We start from the raw sequence: 9,908 nt of genomic DNA on the forward strand, positions 1-9,908 counted from the left end.
ATGTTGTGGTGACCCCCAACCATAAAATTATTTTCGTGCTACTTCATAACTGTAATTTTGCTACTGTTGTGAATCGTCATGTAAATATCTGATATGCAGGATGTATTTTCATTGTTCCAAATTGAACATAATTAAAGCATAGTGATGAATCACAAAAACAGTATGTAATTATATATGTGTTTTCCGATGGTCTTAGGCGAACCCTGTGAAAGGGTCGTTCGACCCGCAAAGGGGTGGCGACCCACAGGTTGAGAGCCGCTGAGCAATGCTATCGGTAGGTACAGGCACTATGATAGCCATACTCTGAATGAGAAAACGGACCATTCTAGTGCTTATGTGACTTGCTGAATACAATAACAGAGCTTGTGCATTAGATCCGGGATCGAATCCAGTCCCAGGATCCTTGCTTGCTCTTAACTACAGCTCTGCTCTCTATAGTCAGTGACTTATTTAAGGTCAAGTGACCGGTATGTGATGGTGTAGGCTCCTGGACAGGAGGCTTCTTGAGACTTGCAGAATAGCCGCTGTGGCCTGGCAGCAGCCTCTTTCCAATAAGCCTTATCTGTCCACATCTCTGGCATTTCCTTCATCTGGATTCACTTCTGGGGTTTCCAGATGCCCCAGGCTGTTTGTTTTCACTGCGTATGTGCGTGTGGCTCTTTGAGGGTCTCTTGCCTTTGCGGGAACCCCTCTCCTGCTTTCACAGGGTTCCTGCTGTCCTCACGGAGTTGTGCTTGGCTTCCCCATCTGCCACCGGCATCTGTCTGGGCTGGAGCGTGTTATCCCGGAGACGCCCACCAAGTTTTTATCATTCTCTGAATGATCTTGGAAGCTGACTCAATCCTAAGTAGTAGTCTGAGTCTGTGGCTCTGGCTTGCCCTGGGGAGCAGGAAAATGGACTTTGTCTGCTATTGTGCAAGTTCTTATACCGACTCAGGGCCCAGGGCATCCTCTGGGGCCAGAAGAGGGGCGTGGCAGATGGACAGGTTTCCTCTGCTGACTCCAGCCTTGGGCCTTTGCTCCTTTCTTTCTTTCTTTTTAAAAATATATTTTATTGATTTTTTTACAGAGAGGAAGGGAGAGGGATAGAGTTAGAAACATCGATGAGAGAGAAACATCGATCAGCTGCCTCCTGCACACTCCCTACTGGGGATGTGCCTGCAACCAAGGTACATGCCCTTGACTGGAATCGAACCTGGGACCCTTCAGTCCGCAGGCCGACACTCTATCCACTGAGCCAAACCGGTTAGAGCCTCTGCTCCTTTCTTAGGAGCCATTTGACTGACGCAGGACCTCCACTTACTTCAGGGGCTCAGCACTCATCATGATACAAGAGTTCTGCCGAGATTAAGTTCTTAGAGTGGCAGTGGAGGCACAGCAGGGGCAACACAGTGTGTTGAATGACCGGGACATTGACTTCCTCTCTGTTCCCTGAACCAGTTTAGCCTGTTTCTGCCTCCCAGCTCATGCACTTCTATATGCCTCAGGCCTAGAACACATTTGCCCCCAGATCTTTGCACAACCATCCCTCTTCTTCCTCTCTGCTCAGATGTCCATCCTCAGCGTGTCTCCTTTGACATCCACCTAACATAGTCCCAACTCTACCATTGCTCTTTTCTTAGCACTGACCACTATCTGAAATGTATTTTATTCACTAATTTACTTACTCATTAGCATTTACATTGTTATTGTCTATGCCCCCCAACTAGCTCCATGGAAAAAAGTCTCTCTCATGCCGAAACCGGTTTGGCTCAGTGGATAGAGCGTCGGCCTGCGGACTGAAAGGTCCCAGGTTCGATTCCGGTCAAGGGCATGTACCTGGGTTGCGGGCACATCCCCAGTGGGAGATGTGCAGGAGGCAGCTGGTCGATGTTTCTAACTCTCTATCTCTCTCCCTTCCTCTCTGTAAAAAATCAATAAAATATATTTTTTTAAAAAAAGTCTCTCTCAGATTTTATAGAAATAGAGAGATTTAGATTTTAGATATCTATATGCACATATGTAAAATCCTCCCTGAACCTCTTTATGATATTACCATAGTAAGACCAACAACTCCAATAGACTGAAGTACAAGTAAAATCTTCATTCTTTAAGTGATGCCTTAAAAACCCCTCTCCAGAAAATCTATTGCTTTTCAACAATTATCCCCCAAAATAATACGTCTGTAAAGCTAGTGGTATGACACATGCAACACAGTAAAACATTCTGAGTATAAAATAAATCCTGTGAGAAAAAAAATGATTTCATGACAAAACATTATCCTGAGTAAGATAAAAAGCCAGTCAGAAGCAAGCAAGTACATTCTATATGATTGCATTGACATAAACGTTTTAAATGAACAAATCTGATGCACCGTGATAGAAATGAGAAGAGTGGCAGAGAACTGAAATCCTATTGGGTAGTAGAAATGTTCTTGATTTAGACAGTGGTTATATTGGTATATATATATATATATAAAATTTGTCAACCTATACAATTAAGATGTTTGAAATTTACTCTTTGCAAGCTATACCTCAATCAATCAATAAAGCTGGGTGAGTACCCATGTAGCCATAGTGAAATCAGAAGCCTCAAGGGATTTGACATCATGTTTTAAGTAAAGATATATTTTTAGGCCAGTGCAGGCTTCACTCTAAAATAAATAAATAAATAAATAAATAAATAAATAAATAAATCTTGAAAATATAAAGGCAGCACCTCAAGTTGTACCCTTCCTGTTAGAAGGAAAAACCTACTTAAGCCTTTACGTTTACTTGCTCCGTTCCCCTTAGCTCCCAAGCACAATAGTGAATGTCAGCTACAATAAAAAGGTCATTTTCTTCTTTCAGCAACAGTAACACAAGTGGCTACATTTCCTGATTCTGGATTAAGTTCAAGATTTCAAATACAACTGGACTCGTTTCTGATTAGAAAGTTTGATATTTATCATAGACTTCCCTGTCTTCCATAACCAGTATGAGAGAGATTGCGAAGAGGTAAACTGAAAGGGACCATTCTTTTATCCAACAATTAACCCCATCTGGGTAAATAATACGGCGAGGTGCACTTGAGCCATTGCTGTTAGGCTCTGAGTTCAGAACTCAACACGGCTTCAAAGTGGCGTCGATGAAACGATGACAAGATGCTACAGCAATGGCTTTTTATGTGGAATATAATGCACGTCTAGTGTTACATAGTACAGTAATGAGGAGAAGAGGGCTGCAAAGACAGAGGATAGAGTGTCTGGAAGTACTTACCTGGGGGAAACACAATCTTGGTTTAGTTCAGGCCCCTAGGCCTGGAAACAGTCTATGGTCTAGAAACTTGAATATTCGAAAACATTCTCACCAACGGTTGTAAGGTTTCCATCCCAGGCAAATAAAAACAAAATTCCCTGCCAGTCACCGAGGCAGCCAAGAGCTGAGATGCTTCTGAAAACCTGAGCTTCATTCCCTCCTTTATCAGATAATTTCATTATACAAAGGGGCATATGTCTCTTAAAAGTATCAAACAACACATTAGAACCGTGAAAGCCCGTCAGTCAACAAATCCTTTTGATAAAGATCGATCGCTCCCTGAATAAGAGGAAAACATAGTCCAGGTCAATCTGTCAGCAAACGCATTCAAAAATCTATACTCTGAATTGAAACAAGGCACTCTAATAAACCCAGATTACTTTCCAAGAAAATATTTGGGTATCCCTACAAGCCCAGGCCTCACACCTGACTGCATTCGGCATCCCCAGGAAGAATAGGCCGAGTGATCCATGGAGGTGTGTGGGCATCTTTGGTTACTTCTGAGAGGCAGGCCTCGCCCAACTTCCACCCACCGGTATCGCTTTTAGTAAATGGCACAGGCATGGAAATGAGTGGGGGAGCCAGCTACAGACTTGGGCAGCTCCAGTTTCTCCAGTGGGTTTTCTATTGTACTGTGGGTATTCTGAAGATCACAGGAAAATCCCAGGGTCTGAAATCTGCTTCCACAGTAAACCGTTTGCAAAGTGCCTCTGGTACAGAAAGGACTTGGACTCGTGCATCTAAACCCTGTCTGTTACAGACATGACTAGAGACGTCTGTGAGGAAAATAGAACAGGGAGAAAATAGATTTGGGTCATCTTTATGACCCAGAAAAAACAATGATCTTTGTCAGTTAATTGAGGTACCGGCTCAGCCTTCCAGAGAACACAAAGGGGGAGAAAAAAATACTTGAGTCCCTACTGTGCGTGCTTTGCAGTTTGCAACCATTTCCTCATGTAAGTGATTGAACTTGGAGTCCTGGGTCCATCCTCTTCCTTAAGTGGCCTTGGTAAGTGGCCAAGCCTCCACTTGGCCCTGGGTTCTCCTTCCATGGATTTGCTCAATTCTGATATTCGTCAGGAAATAAGCTGGAGTCCAGTTTCCTCTTAATAAAGTATGGATGTTTGAGATGTTATCTCTGAGGTTCCTTCTAGTCAAGCATTTCATGAGCCTATTATTCTGTCTCACAAGGTTATCATCCATTTTTAAAAAATATTTTTATTGATTTTTAGAGAGGAAGGAAGGGAGAGGGAAAGAGAAAGAGAAACATCGATGTGAGAGTAAATCATTGATAGACTCTTGCATGCCCCTACCACCCCTCCCCTCCCCTCCCCCGCCCCCCAAACACCAGAAATTGAGCCTACAACCCAGCATGTGCCCTGACCGGGAATCAAACCAGCAACCTTTTGATGCACAAGATGATGCCCAACCAACCGAGCCACACCTGCCAGGGCATATAATCAATTTTTGAAAAGGATGAAGGGGGAAAAAGTCAGGGTTAGGAGGCTGTGTAAGAGGGGGCACTATACTTGGAGTCCTGGGTCCATCGCCAGCGCAACATGCTCTTAAGTGAGAAAGTTTCCTGTTGTCGGCCTGTCTCTTCCCACCTGGATAGGGAGAATTACATGAGAATTGTCAAGGATTCTTCAAACTCTAATATTCGGTAATGGATTCATGAAGCCCTCATCCTGAGGCATAAGCCATATTGCAGACCCTTTGCCGGGTGTGGGAAAATACCTTGTGGGCAAAGAAGTAAAAACTCCAGCAGCCAAGGGCTTCCTGAAGCTCCCGAGTATTCCTGGCAGACAACAGAGGGCACTCTTGGTATGTGTGCACACGGAGGGTCCCCAGAGACCCTAGTGTGAGCTGCCATGCGTATCGTTTCTCTGGAACTGAAGTTTTTATGCTGTTACTCTAAAGGCTCTCTCTGTCCCACTTTCTGTCTCTATTTTACTGGGCCATATTTCATCTCCTGCATTTGGCCCTGGGTTCCCCTTCCATGAATTTACTAAATTCTGAAATTTATCAGGAATTAATTTGGGGCCTAGTTCTCCTGTATGCAAATTTTCATTCAAATATCTCCTTAGATCTGCTGTCCATCTCTGTCCTCTTTTTCCTCTGCCCTAAGCACATTTCCATCTGCTCTCTTACTTTTAGCAGATTCCACAGTATATTATCAAATTAAAGGAGAAATTTAGAACCCACAAAAATGGTATGAATCCCAAGGTTTTTCTTGCTGCGATTTTTTTTTTCTCATAGTTTCTATTGGGAATAACATAAGATAGTGGGTGTCAAAGAGTTTTAGGAGACAACAAGCTTTGTAAACTCTCCATAAAGCCAAGTGGATTTCTACATAAATGCCACATCAATCATCATCATCATCATCATCATCATCATCATCATCACCATACGTTGAAGGAGTTAAAAGTTACTACAGGTACATTGTTCCCTTTCAACATCTCAGGTCCTAACTATGGAGGGTTATGGAAATTCTCATTGGCCATAAGCTATCAGGTTCATTTATGAAGAAAACTAAGCCCAGTTTGGAAATTTTAGCAGCAAGATTCAGGAAAGCATGGTGTGAGCACGCTTGGGGTTAGCAGGACACATTTCTTAAAAACCACCTTTGTCCTTACATGGTGCTATCTGCTTAGTGACCATGGCAAGGTCAACCAGGTCTGGTCGTAGGTCTGCTAGCCTTCGATGAATCACTTGAGCCTCCGATTCCACAGGCCCCAAACCAGGGGCTCTACTAGATGTTATGTAGGCCTCTTCCTCTGTGGACTTCTCTGGGTGCCATGACTTGAGTGACTGCCTGAAGTGGGGCCGAGATCAATGTGAATTCCTGCTTGGCCACTAATATTTGGCCTGGAAAAAAGTTGTTTTCCTTCTCTCATCTTGGTTTTTACTCTTTCAAAGTGAGAATAAAAACACTTACTTCTGAGTTTTTCAGAGGCTATCATGCGATAGCCCACGGAGGGCCAAGCACGCATAGAAATGTTCAGTAAATGTTAGTTATCTTTCCTTCCTTCCATCACCTTCCTAAGCTTGATTTTCTCCGATCTGGATGTCCTAGCAGGGCCCACCTCTGTGCTTAGCCCAGAGTGAGGGCAAAGAAGGTAGAGAAGAGTAAGTGTGACTTTTTAGTCTGAGAATCCAAAAGCAATGTCCTGGGTTTCTCCAGAGCAGAATCCTGGGGAGTTTTAAAGGTTTAATTCAGATGTTTGAGCTTTTGAGGAAACAGCCAGGACAGAGCTGTGGGAGGAAATTGCTCTACAAGCAGCCTTCATGTTCTGCTTCCCTCTCAGCCAGGGCAACTCCGGCTACCAGCCTGATCCATTTTGCCTGATTAGTCCCGTTGAAGGCTGACAGAGGTTCAGAGAGTGAACCCTGCGGTAGACAGGGCAGCAGTTTAGAACACCCCAGCTTGGCAGGCAAATAGCCTCTACTTAGGAACCTCACTTGGTCGTTCATATATTTATGTTGTGCGCATAAAGCAGCAGAAGCAAAGCTAAGTCTTTTCTGAATTGAGCAGATTAAATCTGCCAGGCCTTTGGGGCCCTGTGCTTGGACCTGGTGAAAAAGGCAAGAATGTGCAGTAGAAACTAACCTGCTAAGTTTAAAATATTTGTCGGTAAAGCACTAGGCATGTGGTGTTTTTACGTGCAGATTCTATGATACACATGAGCATCCATACAGGGTGCCTGTAATTGCCCACAGGAAGTTCATTTTCCTATTGAATCTCCCCCCCCCCCCCCCAGCTTCTGCCTTAAATTTTTAAAAATGTATCTTTATTGTTGAAAGTATTACAGATGTCCCCCTTCCTCTCCCATTGGTCCCCTTTGCCCTGGTCCTGCCCCCTCCCCAGGGCTTCACTGCACTATTGTCTGTGTTTGTGGGGTATTCATATATGCATATAAGTTCTTTGGGTAATCTCTTCCCACCCATCTTGACTTTTCTTAGAACTAGAATCAATGGTCATTTAAAGGTGAGAATGTACTTGACAATATATAACGTTGCACTTTTGGCAAATAATTTCAGCTATGTGTCTGTTAAAGAGTGTTCCACTTTAAGAAAAAAAAAGTCAATACACTCAGCACTACTTTTAGCAAAACAGTGTGGCAGATCCAATCAGGGTTAAAATGATGTTAAAACGCAGCAACATTCAAAGGAAGTGTGGCTATAGGCCCCAACCAGGTGCCTTAATATACCAAACAGAAATTCAATGATACTTTTTTTCCTGAGGTTATGTTTCTTGTATTTTTTTTCTCTGTGATTCCAAGAGGAAATGCTTATAATTATTGGCTCTGCATGTAATGATTATTACATTTTTAAATTTCAGAACGAACACTCCTGAAAACACATTCCTTGTGGTAACCTGAGACCCCCCCCCCCCCATTTGGGCAGGATTCTGATTGATTTCAGCAGAACAAAGGGACAATTGCATCTCATTTGAAACCCAGATGAGGTGCTCCACATTTTATCCTAAATTGGGAGTGATAATGGTTGGGTGGCCATTACTTCAAGGGGAGAAATGAAACAAGGACAGTATTGAAGGGTGCTGGTGTACAGTGGCCCATTTCTGGGCTGGAACTGGTTAACTAAGAATTGAAAAGTCATCCTCTGGTAGCCTGAACAGGAACCTGCAGTCTGCAAACACTTATTCCCATCAACACTGCTCCAAGGAGGTGCCGAAATGCAGGGTCCCTCATTCTGATCTCGTGTCTGTCCTGTTATGAATTAGCAGAGGGGAACAGGAAATGGATCGACACTGTTCTTAAGTAAGGAGGCCAGGCAGGAGGGGAGGTCCTTCTGCTTTCAATCAAGAGAGAGGGTACAATCTGAGGCGTCATCAGTACATCTCAACCAGGGCGAACCCAGGCTTCTGCAGGGAGCTGGGCTTCTTTATGGATGGAATTACACACTGTGTGAGCGAAAACGATTTCTCGTGTAGAATGCCTGTGAGCTTACAGCAAAAATGTGGGTGGAAGGAAACGCACGGGGCTGGTGAAGTTAGCGAAGCAAGCAGTGTTTCTCCACTTGACGCTGGACCAGACAGAGAAATCATTATCATCATCACCCATATTCTTTTTAATATTATTGAATAGCAAAACTTTTTCCAGTTCCCAATCTAGAATACTCAGAGAGAGAAAGATTAAAAAAAATACATCATCCCTAGCCGGTTTGGCTCAGTGGATAGAGCATCAGCCTGTGGACCCAAAGGTCCTGGGTTTGATTCTGATCAAGGGTACATACCTTGATTGCAGGATTCTCCCCAGCCTGGGCTCTGTTCGGGACTCGTGCAGGAGGCAACCAGTTGATGTGTTTCTCTCACATCGATGTTTCTCTCTGTCTTTCCCTCTCTCTTCTACTCTCTCTCAAAATCAATGGAAAAAATATCCTCGGGTGAGAATTAACGAGAGAGAGAGAGAGAGAGAGAGAGAGAGAGAGAGAGAGAGAGAGAAGGAAAGAAAAATACATCGTCTTTCATGGAGACTTTAGGATCCAGGAGCTTAGAAGCAGTTTAATCTGTGTCACTGGATTATTCATGTGTGGTGAGCACAGCCAGCCTTGCTTTGATATTATTGACACTGACCTTTGCTTTGACATCTTGGGTATCTACTATTAAGAGTTGGGGACTAATTTGCTTAATTTCAACCTTACTAATTCAATAAACTTCTCTGTTTATTTTGCTTGCTCAGCAAGCCTTTGAAAATGAGACTTTTAAGTGACTTCCTACTTTAGGCAAGATTTGTACGTGGACACTTGGTCTTAATCAGGGCGGGGATGGACTAGTCCTGGGATGGCTATGGTTGGAGGTGCTGCCCGAGCAGGGGCAGGAGTAGAAAACTGGGAAGCAGCCCACCGCACCTCCACACTCCCCTCTTCACAGGGTGACTACAGAATTCCATTTGAAATGCATTCCTAGGCACTTAAAAACATCCATATAGAAATGCAACTGCGAAAGCAGAAACTGTGGTTTGGGGTTTTGTTGTTGTTGTTATTGGACATGTTCTCAGCTACATCTCAGTTGCTTTCCGTTTTGCTCAAATCAGCGGGAGTTGCCCGTGTTTTGTGTCGCACGTTGGATGTGAGCTGAGTATTGAAAACTCACTTTTATTCAGCAGTTTGCTATCTACCATCAGAGCCACTAGCCATCTCCTTGCTTCAAACCAGGTGTTTTTAAAACCATTATTTATTAAACAACTATAGCCATTTATGAAAGAGACTTTTCTCTCGACAGAGCATAAGAGTAGGTTAATTAGTGCCCATATTGACTGGGTCTATCTTCATGAAGATATTCCCCCAGGACTCAGCATAATACTCTCCTGATGCATAGCAGTTCAATAAACACTGTTGAATAAACGATTGGTGTAGACTGCTGACAGGACACTCAATTGGCTCTGAGTAAATGCTTCATGTGCTCAGAAAATATCACCAGAACTGTGTCTATACAAAGCCAAAACCACATGAAAAATTATTCAAGCCAATTCTTTGGCAATACTTAAGCAAAACTGATGGAGTATTTGTTCCCCAACCAGCCCTCAGCCCCAATTTTCAGTGTTTGTCTTTGTGTCCTATAAACACAGGCCTAGGACAGGATTTCCCCCTTATTCCCTTACATTTTGTTTG

The sequence above is a fragment of the Myotis lucifugus genome, unplaced genomic scaffold, assembly GCF_000147115.1.
Source record: "Myotis lucifugus unplaced genomic scaffold, Myoluc2.0 scaffold_403, whole genome shotgun sequence".
NCBI lineage: Eukaryota > Metazoa > Chordata > Mammalia > Chiroptera > Vespertilionidae > Myotis > Myotis lucifugus.